Source organism: Panthera leo, chromosome A1, assembly GCF_018350215.1.
Source record: "Panthera leo isolate Ple1 chromosome A1, P.leo_Ple1_pat1.1, whole genome shotgun sequence".
Lineage (NCBI taxonomy): Eukaryota > Metazoa > Chordata > Mammalia > Carnivora > Felidae > Panthera > Panthera leo.
This window is the reverse complement of record NC_056679.1, coordinates 54,559,481-54,576,796: the sequence shown is the minus strand read 5'-3', so window position 1 is coordinate 54,576,796 and position 17,316 is coordinate 54,559,481.

Genomic DNA, 17,316 nt, shown 5'->3' with positions numbered 1-17,316 from the left:
GAGTGACTAGCAAACTATACTTAATATATTGCTGCTGGAAACTTTTTTTATGTGTTTATGTATGTATGTATGTATTTAGAGAGAGAGAGAGAGAGCATAAGCATGCATGTGAGCAGGAGAGGGGCAGAGAGAGAGAGAGAGAGAGAGAGAGAGAGAGACAGACAGACAGACAGACAATCCCAAGCAGGCTCCACACTCAGCACAGAGCCCAACACAGGGCGTAATCCCATGACCATGAGATAATGACCTGAGCTGAAATAAAGAGCCAGATGTTTACCTGACTGAGCCACCCAGGCATCCCACTGCTGGAAATATTTATGAGAAGATCAAGTAGAAGACAATAGTTACAGTGACCCCAAATAAAAGAACAAAGCATGATTAAGCATGTTTAATAACTAGAAGTAAACACTTAAATGGATTACAATCACCATAGTGTTTTAATAATTGACATTCATGCTATATTTCTGTCATTCACATGCATATGTATCTAAGGCTTATGCAGGCATTTCTATAGCTTAATGGGAAACAGTTGGATGAAAACTTAAGAAAGCCTCAACAGCCAATGTAGAAGTCTTATAATGAATATTTTATAAAGCTTGAATAGTCTCATAATTTTCTACAGTTCTAAAAATTAAAATTAACATTCCTACACAGGCTAAGTTGTAAAATAGCTTTTCAGTCAAATTTCTTGGAGATATTAACAGAGCAGAATCTTTTCTTCTTTGAAATACATCATTAAGATTTATTTAAAATGGAATATTCACTTTGGATTTAATTTGTTTCAAGAGACAGACAAGTAGCCTCATTAGTTTTTCATATATATTATCAATTTGAACTAAGCTGTTATCTTTCAAGGGTCATAATAGGAGAAGATATTTAAGTGGTGGTGGGTGGGAATGTTTCTTATAACAATTTTGCAGACTACTTTTCTCCTGTATGTTAGCCACTGTTATGACTTAGTTTTTTTTAATTCCTTTAATCCTTACAAAAGCTTTATGAAATAATTATCCATTTGTAGACTTGAACACCCAGCATGGTGGTGCAACTGGGATTCCATCTTTGGCTGTCTACTCCAGAGGATCTGTTGTTAACCATCCCTCAGTCAAACAATCTGCCCCCAGTTCTTGTTTCCTTATAAAAACATCTAATTGTATTAATCTAAAATCCACTTCAAAATTTAATGTTGAGTATTATCCAACAAATATAAGACTTATTTTCTAAGAATGAGGAGTGCGTATTTTTTCCTTCTGAATAGCTAAAATAATAAGTAAACTCTAAAATTTGCATTAGTTTTATTTTCAGCCAGCATGTTTTCTTACTATTTCATGTGATATATGTTTCATGCTTTTTTGGAATTTTGAAAATTTGAATTTCTCAATGTCATGGGAAGTCATATTCAGAAATTCCTCAATGTTAGTAAAAACTAAAGTTTAAAACATGTTCTTAGCCAAACTTTTGTAGAGAAACCTTGAAGTAAATGTCCAATTAGTACTTGAAAGGTCAAGACAACTTAGCTGATTTTTTTGCTGTCAGGTTAAACATGACAAAGAGAAAAGAAAATAATCTTTGAAATTAGCCTAAGTATACCATTCCAATTTACTTTATTTCTCTTAACAGACTAAAATCATATCCAGAAGATGTTACTAAATCTTATTTTAGAAACCTGCATTTTTACTTATCAAATAAAAGGTGATGTTTTAAAACATGAAAATATAACACAATTTTAAAACGTTAATAGATAAGTTGATTATTGATAGTGAGACATACCTAAGTAAAAACTAATAAGATTACCTTTAAAATATTATGAGATTCTTGAACTTATTCTTTTTTTTTTTAATTTATTTACTTTGAGAAAGAGAGAGAGAGCACGTGGGAGGGACAGAGAGACAGGGAGACAGGGAATCCCTAGCAGGCTGTCCATCAGCATGGAGCCTGATGCAGGGTTGAACTCACAAACCATGAGTTCATGACCTGAGCTGGAATCAAGAGTCAGATGCCTAACCTACTGAGCCACCCAGATGACCCTTAAATTTATTGTTAAAATCCATTTCCCTTGACAAGTTTCCAAAGGGTAATTGGGCACAGTCTGGGTGCCATGAAGTTTGGGGTGCACAGTAAAGTTATGCTAAGAATTCCTTGCTATCTTGTATTTTGCTTCCTATAGTCATAAGGTGAATCAACTAAAAATTTGGAAATCAGATTTTCCTATAAATCTCCCAACACTGTTGGACAGGCTCTATACCCTAAAAGTCAGAGGGCCAGGAAATATAAGACAGCTGACTCATACAATTTCTGACATTTAAGCCAAATCATCAATGCCACCAGAGAAGAAGAGTGACTTCTATCATATCCCAGGATTAGAGTCATCTTCTATGGAGCAAAATCTAGTAGGTAAAATAGGTGTGGAAATCTGGACAGTTTACTCATGGACTGACTACATATCGCCCTAAAAACTAAAATACCAAAGATGCCCTAAGACACAACTCTTCCCCAGAAATCCTTGAACAATGTAATCCCTACTATTTACAACCTACAATGTTTCCTTATACATTTCACCTTCTGACAACTGGACAAACTTCCAAACCTCTATCCTGTTTTCTGTCAAAATAGAGATAACTAGTCCATGTTTGCTGTCTCTCTGATAGCTATTTACTCTATTTGAATGAATGTTAATATTCCCATTGTATGGGGCGTCTGGGTGGCTCAGTCGGTTGAGCATCCGACATCAGCTCAGGTCATGATCTCACAGTTTGTGAGTTCGAGCCCTGCGTCGGGATCTGTGCTGACAGCTCAGAGCCTGGAGCCTGCTTCAGATTCTGTTTCTCCCTCTCTCTGCCCCTCCCCTGCTCATACTCTCTCTCTCTCTCTCTCTGTTTCTAAAAAATGAGTAAACGTTAAAAAAAAATTTAAAAAAAAATTCCCATTGTAATAATACTAATATTTTGAGGGACTCTTATAACCAAGATAAAGGGAAATAACACCTATGCATTCTAATTTTTATTAACCTTTCCCTTCTTCAGCTGTGTTCTGAACTGGTCTTACTCTTGTGTCTCATCTGTATTTTTATGCTTTATAGCATCTTTATGACCTATACAATTTTCCATTAGTTAACTGACGTAATATGTACTAAAACTTTATCTTATAATTAATGCTTCCAATAAATATATTTCTCTTATGATCAAAAGTATCCCAGTACTGCTAACTTATGTAGACATATTCTGTGGTTTCCATAAATATCACAACCTTAAAGCAACACAATCTTAATAAAAAACTTAGCACAGAGCACAACACATGGGCATAAAACACATTCATGGGACTCCTAGGCTCGTATCCTTGCTCCCACTCAATCGGGCAACTTCTATATAATACAATTAGAGTTTCCACCTATCAGTGCCAACTTATTTCTAGGAATCATAATCACTGAAAAGTACATTTTAAAAGATATTAAGGAATATGTGTCTCTCATAAACATTGTGATGTACTTACTTTCAAATGTATCTTCATTTGAAGTAGCTTATTTAATTGATCCCATAATTTTATCCATCTATTTTGTTATAATTTCTAAATATTGCTTGTTTTTCATCCTGTTATCTTTATAATTTCTCAAAAAGGGTGGTCTTTTCTACTCCAGACTCTGGTGAAAGTAGAGATTATCAGCCACTTTTCTCATGCACTAGCACATAAAGTTATAGACACAAAAGTTTTCCTTACTGTCTTAAGTATAAGACTTAACTGGGGTGCCTGGGTGGCTCAGTTGGTTAAGCATCCAACTCTTGGTTTCGGCTCAGGTCATGACGTTACGATTTGTGAAATTGAGCCTGGTGTGGGGCTTCATGCTGACAGCATGGAGCCTGCTCGGGATTCTCTCTCTCCCTCCCTCCCTCCTCCTCCTCCCCTGTTCACTCGGGCACGTGCTCTCTCCCTCCTTCCGCCTCTCTCTCTCTCTCTCTGTCTCCTGCTTGCTTGGGCACATGCTTTCTCTCTCTCTCTGTCTCTCTGTCTGTCTCTCTCTCTCTCAAAATAAATAAGTAAATTTTAAATAAGACCTAACTCAAATATTAAATACACAATATTTAAATAATTTCCCAGTTATTACTGATGGTTTATATTGACCTAGGTTTCATAGCCACACTACCAATTATCCTTTATACATACATATTTGTCTCAAGAGGTGATGGTTCTTCCAGTGCTTTGCATTGCTATAGAAGAGTCTAGAAGCTTAGTTCACTTTTACCACAGTCCTTGTAGACCAAATTTCCACTATTTGTACTGGAAATGAAATATTCCATGTGTGATTACTGGTATCTCTTTGTTCTGAGAGCCACAGAATATCTCAGAATGTGTTTGAAAATATTCTTCAAGTTGAATTCTCAAAACATCTTTAAATGTCTGTAGGATATATAATATTATCTTTGATTTTTTAAATATAAACATACAAAGCTGTAATATTACCCCCTTCTATCTACTACTTTATATATTAAATTTTTTGAGATATTAATTTTTGTTATAATTTAATTAAAATCCTTTTTATTTCTCTTTTAGAGGTATATTGCTTAATTTCCAAATATAAAGTGTTTCCTAGATATACTGCTGTTGTTTAATTTTGCTGAAGTCAAAGAATATAATTTAATTTTTAAATTAAAAAATATATGTACTGAAACCTGTTTACAACAGGAATATAGTCTAAGTGAATGTTCTATGTACAGTCAAAAATAATGTTTAGTGCTGATACTTGGTGAAGTGTCCTATAAATTTCAATTAAGTCAATTGATAGTATAGTTCAGGGGAATCAAATCTTAAAAAGCTCCCTGAGTGATTTTGTTTCACAGCCAATTTTGAAAACTAGTAAGGAAAGAAAAAAGAAGGCAAAGACAAAATAGTTTAAATTGAAAGGGATTTAAGAATATCACTCTGTTTGATATATAATGATAGATATGGAAATCTGAAGGTTTAAGAGAAGAGCAGGGAATAAATGTTATGTCAAACAGATTCAGCTGCTCACTTGGCTTAGTGGGGAGCATGAATACACCACTTATTCTGATTAAAAGTCATGTTCATCACACTCAGTGTTTCTTGGATGCCTGTTCCATATGAAAATATGAAATCTTACATTTGATCAAAATTTCTTGTCTCATAAATTTCTTATCTATTCATTTAGGCTATGGTATTGCAAAATCAGTAATGATTTTTGGGAATTGGCAATTGAGGGTGGATATGGCCCTTGGATAAATTTTAGCTGGCCTATTTAAAATGGCTTTTATATTATTTTCCTCAATTTCACCAATGTCTCATAAAATGTATAAATATGAATTGATAATTTTTTTCGGGTACCAGTATTTGTTATCTTCTTGAATATTAAAATAACTGATGATCTTTAATGCTCTTCATTTTACTGTTTACTTAGTTGCTTATTGTTACTTATTAATACGTGGCAACAATTAATAATTTGTCAAAAGTAAACACCTACTCCATCACTTATTTACCATGAATTAATTTGAGGGCAATTTACTTAGCTTTCTGAGCCTAATATTCTTCATCTGCAATATGAGGGTAATAATATACATCATATAGTATTGTTGTAAGGAGTAAATTATGTTAAGTATTTTGACTTGTATTTTATCTAGTTTAATCACAATTCAGTATTTTGTTATCACTGATGTAACACCTGACAACTAATTTTATTAGACTAGACTCATATGACATATTAACAAAGAAGGTTCTACATACATAGTTTCAAGATTGGAAGTTCTTAACTAATTTATTCATATCTCCTTTTTCTGTTCTTAGTTAAGAGTCTCATAAGAATTTGCTTGCCAATAACATCTAAACTCTCTTTAGATGATCTATTTCAACCAGTCAACATACATTCTGAAAGTTTGAGATTATGTTTAAACATGTGACATTCTTGCTTTAAAAGAGTGAACTGACAACATTTAGCTTGGTCTGGCTTTCAGTAGTTTTTACAAGCTAGTCCAACATTGTCTTGCCTTATCTTCTGTAATTCTTTGAATACACTTTGAATATGCACTTTCTCATACGTCATTTATTTACATTTCTCACATTGTTTTTTCCTCCCTTTTCTGCCTATGAAAACTATCATCTTGAAAACTACTAATATTCTGCTTTCCATTTCTCCCTCATTTAGAATTAATCATTCTTTTAGGTATCAATAGCATTCTGTTTATATTTCTAGGTATACATAATTTTATATATATATATATATATATATATATATATATATATATATATATATATAATAGATTTAAAATTAATAGTACCCAACCTCTTAGGACGACAACACACTTTATAACATTTGAGAGTATGTAATTCTGGTTAGGCAGAAATATAGTTATCTGAGAGATTGCTTGCTTCAGAATCCATGCAGAGCTAAAGAATCAAATGGGTAAATGACTCCAGTCCATGGGGCTAATATACCTAGGTAGATGTTCTCAGTGCACTTGAATGTTCATTTCCTAATATTTGGTGAAGTGTTCTATAAATTTCAATTAGGCTTTTGATAGTGTTGTCCATGGGACATTAGATATAAATATTTGTTAATGTTTCCTAAGTGATTGTGTTGCACAAGGAACCTTAAGAAGTAATAAATATGCTAGTTAGGCAACTTTGGGATTTGGGAAGGCAGAAAATTAATGCAACTAACACAAATTATCAGGCACACTTGGAGATATCTTCTGATCATGAGGCTAATTACTACCCTCTTTATTCCTAATCCGTTGATTTGTTTGTGGGGTGGTAGTGGTTATGTGGTGGTGTTTGGGGTAAAGAGTTGTCTACTATAAAAGGCAGTTGATCTGAGCAGGAAAGGTCCCTAAGAGATGCTCACCCCAAATGGTTGGGAAATATATTGAATATGTATCACATACAAATATATAATTATGAGTTGAGTAGGAAAATGGAAACTGCAAATTCTAAAATGGCTTTACTTTATAAAGACTAATACTTATTTAAAGTGAATCAGGACTTAACTAGGGATTTTCAAGACAAAATAAAGATCTTTAAAAATAAACAAAGAATGGAGGTGAAGTGACTATTTATAGAAGACTGTCAAATATGTGAGAAAAAAACTGAGTTTCTAAGTCAAAAAAAGCAGTCACATGGTTGAAAATGAGTGAATAGAAAGATGGCAAGGTTAAGGCCTTCCTAGACATTTTAAAGACTGAGTTCATTAAGATATTGCAAATCATGGGGTGCCTGGGTGGCTCAGTCAGTTAAGCATCTGACTCTTGGTTTTGGTTCAGGCCATGATCTCATGGTTTGTGAGTTCAAGCCCCACATCGGGCTCCACACTGAAACACAGAGCCTGCCTGGGATTCTCTCTCTCTCTCTTCCTCTGCCCCTCTTCCACCCTCTCTGTCTCTCAAAATAAATAAACTTAAAAAAAAAATAGGTTGCAAATTTTATTGCCTTAGCAGTAAAATGCCTCAAGATTTTACCAACAACTATCATGTGTAAGTCCATTTTAGGTTTAAAGAAGGTGTGACTTTGAGAAAAATACAACTTGGAAAACTGAAGTATCAAAAGGAGGACCAAAAATATGACTTGCTTGGTACTAATGAAGGCAAAGAGTGTTTAATTTTAGCTTTTGTATTATCTGTCTATGAAAGAAAAATATTATGTGTTTCTGTTATCATTATGCTTCCTTAAAGCTCACAGATATCCAGGACCCACCTTTAGGAATTCTGATTTGGAAAGATTGGGATTGGGCTTGAACATCCATATATTTAACAAGCTCTCTAGACTCTTTTCCTCCTCCTGTTTTTTCTTCTTCCTCATCCTTTGTAATTCATATTCCATAAAATTCACCCTTTTATACTTTATAATTCAGTGGTTTTAGTGTATTCATAAAGTTTTGCATATATCATCATAATATATTTCCAGAACATTTGTATTAGTAAAAAACAAAAAAAACAAAAAAAACAAAAAAACAAGACACACACACACACACACAGAATTTTCGGTATCCATTAGAAGTCAGTCCCCATTTCCTCCTCCCCCACTGCCTCTGCAGTCCTCTAATCTCTCTCTCTCTCTCTCTCTCTCTCTCTCTCTCTCTCTCTCTCTCTCTCTCTATCTCTGTGGCTTGTCTATTCTGACATTTCATAAGAATATAATCATATAATATGAAGCCTTTTATATCTGGATTGTTTCCCTTAGCCTAATGTTTTCAAAGTTCATTTATATTGTAACTTGCACCAATACATCATTTCCTTTTAATACTGAATAGTATTGTATTGTATGGACACTCCACATTGTGTTTATCCATTCCTCAATTAATGGATGTTTTTGGTGTTTTCACCTTTTGGCTGTTACAGAAAATGTTGCTAATTTTATTCCATTTTGATTGCAGGACACTCTTACGATGTCAGTTTTTTAAAATATATTGAGACTTCTTTTATGGGTTAGCATATGATATATCACGGGAAAAGTTCCATGTACACACAAGAAGAATTTGTGTTCTCTTTTTGGTTAGAGTGTTCTCTAGATGTCTGTTAGATCCAGTTGATTTATATATAGATACATGTAGTATTACAACATACATACACACAAACATTTATGTAAAGATTTGAGAAATGGAAAAGGAATTTCACTTATGTTAAATTCATGTAGTCTTCATATTACTAGGTCTAATAACACTTGAGAGGCACCTGGGTGGCTCAGTCAGTTAAGCATCGACTCTTGATTTCAGCTTGTCATGATCTCAAGGCATGTGAGTTTGAGCCCTGCATCAACCTCCACACTGACAGCATGGAATCTGCTTGGAATTCTCTGTCTCCGTCTCTGTCTGCCCCTCCTCCACTCATAATCTCTCTCTCTCTCTCTCTCTCTCTCTCTCTCTCTCTCTCTCTCTCTGTGTGTGTGTGTGTGTGTGTGTGTGTCTATCTCTCTCAAAATAAACTTTAAAATGATAATAATAACATTTGGTTCTGATCAAACCAATTACCAATTACCAATTATGGTCACTAAAGAAAAGAGGCAAGAGTGAGTATAATTACTTAATTATAATGTTAAGTGAAATGTTACATATAATGTTAAGGTATAATTTAAATGTGTTGCATTTCAACAACAAAAAACACAAAGGCAAAAGACATAGTTCAGGGCTAAGATTAAACTCCAAATTTTGTTACTTATGTGAAAGAAAAAAAATTAGAATAGTTTTAGATTAAGTTTTCCAATGATTTCATTTAGCCCACTTCCAATGTTTATGTACTTCTTATACAAAATAAGAATAAAGTTGGTAAATATGTAAAATTGAAAATTTAATTGTTTAGTACACAGATAAATATTGTGAATTAGTGTGTGTTTCACTGTAACAAAACCAAGAATAAAATAGATTTAGTTTATGCTTACAGATTCCCTTTAAGGTGTCATATAAATTTTTACATACATTCTCTCACTGCGTACCCTATGAGGTTTTTATCCTTGAGGATACTCCTTTAATAGTGAAATAAATACAGAATGCCTAAAATTGAGAAGAATCTAAAAACTGAAGAACCAAGAAACCCAATTGTGACAAATAATGTAGCCTCTATTTCTAGGGAAATATAATTTTTCTTTGTTTTGTATTCTGGCTTATATGTATTTACATAACAATTTTGAATTAGAAATAAGAGTCTGCACATACAAGAGATTGGATAAAGAATGAATAATTTTGTTGTTACAAATACAAGAGTTATGGGGACTACACAAAAATAATATTAAAATGTAAAATGTAACAATATGCATAATATCAATATATAATAATTCTTACTCTTACTTGGACAGTGTTGTTTACAACAGCCCTCGATAACCCAGATGGGAAAATACAATATTTATCATCCCGGGAGATTCATACAGTAAGCATAATAGTTGGAAAATAAGTTGACTAAATAATGTATATAATAAGTGACATTTCTTGAATTGAAACATAGGTCCATCTTAAGTATTCTACTTTAAAGCATCATGGTATACTCAAATCTAAATTGCAGGTTTACTATAATGTTCATATAAAGTCACCTCTTCAACTGAATCATGTGCAAATTGAATTTTTTAACAGGTATGTATGGGAAGTTTCAGAAGTCCTACTTAATGTTTTATATTAAAGTATTTGGAATCCTGCATTTAACTGAGCTGTTTGATATTAATTAAAAAAAAATACTTTTGTATAAGTCTTACAGATGACATCTTTTAGACTTTTGTCCTAAATGTTCCATTCAGGATATTACTATATAATCTTTTAGATATAGATTTCTGTTTTTTAGGTATTTCCTATACTTTGACATTATTCAACTTACTTAATGTTCTCTTATAATAGCATAAAAATAGCACTAAATACTAATACTCACACAACCAAAGCATAGCCAGATATTTTTACTTGCTACCATTTGTGAAGAATATTATTTGAATATTTTTGTCCATAATGGATATCATTTCCTTTGTGTACAAAAGGCAATGAAATGTGAGTGGTATAATGTCAAATTTGTCATAACAGACTGTTTCATGAATGAAGAGTTCATCCAAAATTAGCCATGTCACTTCACATGCATGAATAGCATAGACTGTTAAATAATGAATGTCCTCAGAAAAAAAGATCATATTCACTATTCAAATACATGTACTGAATGATTTTACTCCTTTGTTTATTGCTTAAATTATTGTAGTATAGAACATTATAGTAATTTAATTTAAATAAATAATACAACTTTATAAATTCATTTCTTCTAAAGCATGCTTTAAAAACGGGTTAAACATGTTTCTTCAATTCTCTGCTTGCTATGTGTACTAGAAGAGAAAATTGCAATTCTTAGAATTTGCCTTGAAAATTTGTGTAGTAATAAAATAGAATTGTGGAATAATAGAGCTTAAATATATGTTTAAGATCATCCATTCAGCTTTTCCAAATTTTGCTTTGTTGAGTTTCAGTTATCCTTCTCTTGTTTGTGGGTATGGGGGTATCTGCATAAGATATTTCTGATTTTCATCATTTTAGTAGTGGAATTGAAAAAGTATGCCTTGGATCCAAGGTGTTAGTTTGAGTTAAAACTCAAAAATATCCTTGACTTCCCTGAAAAAGATCTAAAATATGCCCAGGCACCAGGCAAAAGAAAACACATAGTGCTCGTAGGTGGAAATACATTCTTTTATTGGTGCTTCAGAATTTTAATTTTAAAATTAAATCAGAAAAAAATTACAGTTAAGATCATCAAAACAAATTAACCCATTCCTCTGCCCACTTCCCCTCCAGTAACCCTCAGTTTGTTCTCTATACTGAAGAGTCTGTTATTCTGGTTTGCCTCTCCTTCTCCCCCTCAGTGTTCATCTGTTTTGTTACTTAAATTGCACATATGAGTGAAATTATATGGTATTTGTCTCTCTGGCTGACTTATTTCACATAGCACTAATACTCTCTAGCTTCATCCATGTCATTGCAAATGGCAAGATTTCACTGTATTTCATGACTAAACACACACTCCACCTCTTTTTTATCCATTCATCAGTCGATGGACATTTGGGCTCTTTTCATAATTTGTCTATTGTTGATAATGCTGCCATAAACATTGAGGTGCATCCATACCTTCAAATCAGTGTTTTTTTCATCCTTTGGGTAAATACTTAGTAGTGCAATTGCTGGATCATAGGGAATTTCTATTTTTAACTTTCTGAGGAACCTCCATACTGTTTTCCAGAGTGGCTTCCCACCAGCAGTTTGCATTCCCACCGACAGTGTAAGAGGGTTCTTCTTCCTCTGCATCCTCTCCAATGGGTATTGTTTCCTGTGTTAGTAATTTTAGCCTCTCTGACTGGTGTGAGGTGTTATATCATTTTATTTTTATTTACCTGATGATGAGTGATGTTTAGCATCTTTTAATGTGTTGATAAGCCATCTGGATATCTTCTTTGGAAATATGTCTATTTATGTCTTCTACACATTTCCTAACCAAATTATTTTTTGTGTGTTGAATTTTAAAAGTTCCTTATTTATTTTGGATACAGACTCTTTTTCAGATGTATCATTTGCAAATATCCTCTCGCATTCCAAAGGTTGCCTATTAGTTTTGTTGATTGTTTCCCTCACTGTGCAGAAGATTTTTATCTTGATAAAGTTCCAATAGTTCATGTTTGCCTTTGTTTCCTTTGCCTCTTGAGACATATCCAGTAAAAAGTTGCTATGGCTTGTGTCAAAGAGGTTACTGTCTGTGTTCTTTTCTACAATTGTGATGGGTTCCCTTACATTTAGGTCTTTCATCCATTTTGAATCTACTTTTGTGTATGGTGTAAGAAAGTGGTCCAGGTTCATTCTTCTGCATGTCACTGTCCAGTGTTCCTAACACACTTGTTGAGGAGACTCTCTTTTTCCTACTGGATATTCTTTCCTGTTTTGTTGAAGATTAGTTGACCATGTAGTTGTGGATTCACTTCTGGGTTTTCTATTCTGTTCCTTGATCTATGTGTCTGTTTTTGTCCCAATACCGTACTATCTTGATCACTACAGCTTTGTAATATAGCTTGAAGTCTGGAATTGTGATGCCTCCAGCTTTTTCTTTTGCGATATTGCTTGGGCTATTCAGGGTCTTTTGTGGTTCCATATAAATTTTTTGATTGTTTGTTCTAGCTCTGTGAAAACTGCTGGTGGTATTTTGATAGGGATTGCATTAAATGTGTAGACTGCTTTTGGTAGAATAGACATTTTAGCAGTATTTGTTGTTCTAATCCATGAGCATGGAATGTTTTTCCATTTCTTTATGTCATCTTCAATTTTTTCATAAGTGTTCTATAGTTTTCAGAGTACAGATTTTTTTTTTACCTCTTTGATTATGTTTATTCCTAGGTATATTATGTTTTAGGTGATATTATAAATGGGATCTATTTCTTGATTCTCTTTCTGCTGCTTCATTATTAGTGTATAAAAATGCAACAGATTTCTGTATGTTGATTTTGTGTCCTGTAACTTTACTGAATTCCTGTATCAGTTCTAGCAATTTTTTGGTGGAATCTTTTGTTTGTTTCTTTGTTTTATATAGAGTATCATGTCATCTGCAAATAGTGATCCTTGCTGATTTGGATGCCTTTTATTTATTTTTGTTTTCTGGTTATTAAGGTTGGACTTCCAGTGCTATTTTAAATAAAAGTGGTGAGTGTGGACATCCCTGTCTTGTTCCTGACCATAGAGGAAAAGTTCTCGGTTTCCTCCATTGAGGATGATATTAGCTATGGATTTTTCAAATATGGCCTTTATTATGTTAAGGTATGTTCCCTCTAAACCTACTTTGTTTAGGGTTTTTATCATGAATGGATGTTGTACTTTGTCAATGGATTTTTCTGTATGTATTGAGAAGATCATATGGTTCTTATACTTTCTTTTATTAATGTGGTGTATCATGTCAATTGATTTGCAAATATTGAACCACCCTGGAGCCCAGGAATAAATCTCACTTAATCATGTTGAATAATTATTTTAATGTACTGTTGTACTCAATTTGGCAGTAGTTTGTCATGAAGTTTTGCATCCATGTTCATCAGCAATATTGGCCTGTAATTCTCTTTTTTAGTAGACATTTTGGTTATGGAATCAGGGTAGTGCTGGCCTCGTAGAATGAGTTTCTATTTTTTGGAATAGTTTCAGAAGAATAGGTATTAACTCCTCTTTCAGTGTTTGGTAGAATTCCCTTGTAAAGCCATCTGACCTTGGACTTTTGTTTGCTGGGACATTTTTGATTAGTGATCCAATTTTTTTGCTGGTTATATAAGTCTGTTCAAGTTTTTTCTCTAATTTTGAATATGGTGTCATGTAGGCAAATTTTTGTTTGATTAACTGTATCCTTAGGATAAGAAATAGTATACTACCTTTTTTTTTTTTTTTTTTTTTTTTTTTTTGGTGCAAAGTGTGATTTTATTAAAACATGGGGATAGGACCCATGGGCAGAAGAGCTCCCCTGGGACCATGAGGAGAGACTGGTTATATACTATGGAGTTGGGATAGGTAAAGTCCAGGGAAAGTTTCTAATGAGATTTTCATCTGCTAAAGAAGACTCACAGGATACTGGAGGCCTAGCTATTGTCAAGCTAAGGTTGTTTTTCCCTCTAGCAAATCATTAGCATTAAGACAGTAGGGAGTTCCTGGAGAAACCCTCAAGTATTTGTCAATGGGCTGCAGGTTATAAGGAACTTTAATTTTATCTGCCATTTCCTTCTGCCTTTGTTTCCCACATCATTCCCCCCTTAACAATTTTGACCATTAAATTTTTAAGGTTGCTGAGAGTGGGAGGTGCTTTCTTCTGTAACATCTTCCTGCTGAATAGGGGCATAGAGATGTCCCTACCTATAGTTCAACATTGGTCAGTTGGGATATTTATATATAGGAATTACCAAAGGCAGAGGCAGCCAATCCAAGGTAGACAACATATATGAATCTCCTTGAATGGAAAGTCTCATCTATCTTCTAGAAGGTATAGCAGTGAAGGAGTCTTGGCACTAGGCAGGGAGACACCAGAAAAGACAACAAAGTAAGGTTAATAGTATAAAAGAAGCTTAAGGCTTTTTTAATACACTACCATTTTCTGTAAAATAAAAATAAAAACCCTTTTGTTCCAGTGAGTTACCTTGGACCTTTTAATTGAAAATCAGTTAACTATAGAGTGTGGTCTATTTTTGGACTCCATTGATTAACACATCTCTCTTTATGACAATATTCTAGTGTCTTGATTACAGCAGTCCTATAGTAAGTCTTTAAGTCAGTTAACAAAAGGTCCTTAAGTTTTATCTTCTTCCTCAAAATTATTTTGTCGGTTTTAGGTCCTTTGTAATTCCATATAAATTGATGAATAAGTCGATTTCTTAAAAAGTACCTGCTGAAAATTTGATTAGCATTGCTTTAGTTTTGCATGTCACTTTGAGGAAAATTAATCCCTTACCAATATTTAATATTCTCATCCATGAATATGATAGAGCTTTCAATTTAGGTGTTCTTCAGTTTCTTTCAGTAATTGTTTTTTTTTTTTGCCTGTTTGTTAGTTTTGTTTTTAATTTTCACTGTGGAGGTCTTGTATGTGCTTTAAGTTTATTCCAAAGTGTTTCCTATGTTTTATGCTGTTGTGAATGGTATTCCAAATTCAAGTTTAAATTGTTTTTGTTAATATACAGAGATATGATATCTCTGCCAACTATCCTAAATTTATTATTTGCTCCAGTAGTGTTTTTGTGGAGTCCTTGGATAACTTACATAGATTGTCATGTTATCTAAGAAAAACATTCTTTCGCTTATTCTTTTCATTCTCTATGTAGCTTGTTTGTCCTACCACCTAGCAATAGCTGTGACCACTAAAACAATGTTGAAAAACAGTAGTTAAAAATGGACATCTTAGACTTATTTGTGATCTTAGAGGAAATCATTTAGTCTTTGACTGTTAAGTATGATGCAGGCTCTAAGATCTTCATAGATAATTTTTATCGAGATGTAGAAACTTTCTTTTATTCCTAGGGTTTTTTAAATAGTGTTTTTATTATGAATGAATAGTGGATTTTATCAAATGATTTTTCTATGATTATTGTATGATTTTATTTTTAATTTGTTTATATGATGTATTTTATTGATTGATTTTTAAATATTTGGTCAATCTTGCACCCAAGCATCACCTCATTTGTATAGAATCATGCCCCTGCTTCATTGTTCTTAAATTGATATTTTATATTTATTTTTTATTGTTTTTTCAATTTGTATACTTTATTCACTTTTTAAAGATGTTTTTGTTGCTACAGTTGATCTGATTCAAGGTAATCTGCTAAAACTGGAAGCAGTAGCCCCCCCAACTTGTAGTTCTTTCTTTTGTAGAGAGCGCTGTCTCCCTGTTCCCCAAGTAACTATTCCATTGATGTATTCAGGATGCCATATTTCCAGCCACCTAATTAGTCATAGGTTTATTTCTTTAAAAAATTTTTTTTAATGTTTATTTATTTTTGAGAGAGAGACAGAATGCGAGTGGGTTAGGGGCAGGAAGAGAGGGAGACACAGAATCCGAAGCAGGCTCGAGGCTCTGAGCTGTCAGCCTGCTGTCGGGACCTGTGTCCTGACGCAGGGCTTAAACTCACAAGCTGTGAGATCATGACCTGAGCCGATGTCGGATGCTCAACTGACTGAGCCACCCACGCGCCTCTGTAATGCCTGAAGTTCCAAAACCTCCCACAAAAGACCACCAGAGTCGTAAGTCAAAGCCAAGCGGCAAGGGTCGTTTATTGCAGGTTCGAACCTGGTCCTCTGCGCACTCGTCGCCGGTGACACAAGAGGCCACGAATAGGGTTGGTATAGCGTTTTTATAGACAGAGACAAATAGCACAGGGGAGGTTTTTTACTTGTGGCGGGAGGAAGAAAGGGGGAAGGGGGTAGGTGAGGAATGTGCTAAGCAAGCAGGTTTACAGAAGCGAGAAATGCCGGTTAGTTTGTATACAATCACTCATTCCATTACATATCAGACTACATTTAGGAAGTTTTACAGCCCATTCTACTACACAGCCGGTTCCAATCAGGAAAGGTCTCACAATGCTCGTAGCAAACAGCAAGCAAAACAAACTTCTCAGCAATTGTATTTCTTATCAAAGATCCATAATAAGCAGAAAAGAGAACCTAGCTTTAAACTAAGGCGGGGCTGTCATTTGGATTCAAAGCTGTTCCTTTCATTCTCCCCTTTTCCTTGTGCCTAAAGAGCCAATCTTGGATCTTCAGTTTTTTATTTGTAATGTCTCGAGCGGTTGGTACTGAGTTCGTAAGACCATTAATTGTACAGCATTGAACCTGTCTTGGATAAAATTAATAATTTTGTTTATGATGCAGGGGCCTAATGTGAGAGCGAGAAGTAGAATGGCCAGAGGCCCAAGTAAAGCGGAGAGCAGTGTAGTTAACCAAGGGGACGCGTTGAACCAGGATTCAAACCACCCTGCCTCCTGTTCTCTTTCTTTTTTTCGTTTGGCTAGTCCTTCTCGGATCTTGGCCATAGAATCCCTTACTATTCCTGTGTGGTCAGCATAGAAGCAACACTCTTCTCCTAGTGCTGCACAGAGACCACCCTGCTGTAGGAACAGCAGGTCTAATCCTCTCCTGTTTTGTAAAACTACCTCCGAGAGGGAGGTTAGGGATTTTTCAAGCAAAGTGATGGCAGTCTCAATTCTTTCTATATCTTTGTCAACCGCTTCTCTAAGTATACTAAAGCCCTTGTTTTGTATAGTTAAGGCCGAGATCCCTGTCCCTGTTCCGATGGCCCCGAGTCCGAATATGGTGGCTAGAGTTAGAGCCCCTGCAGTAATGAATGCTCTCTTAGTTACTTTTTT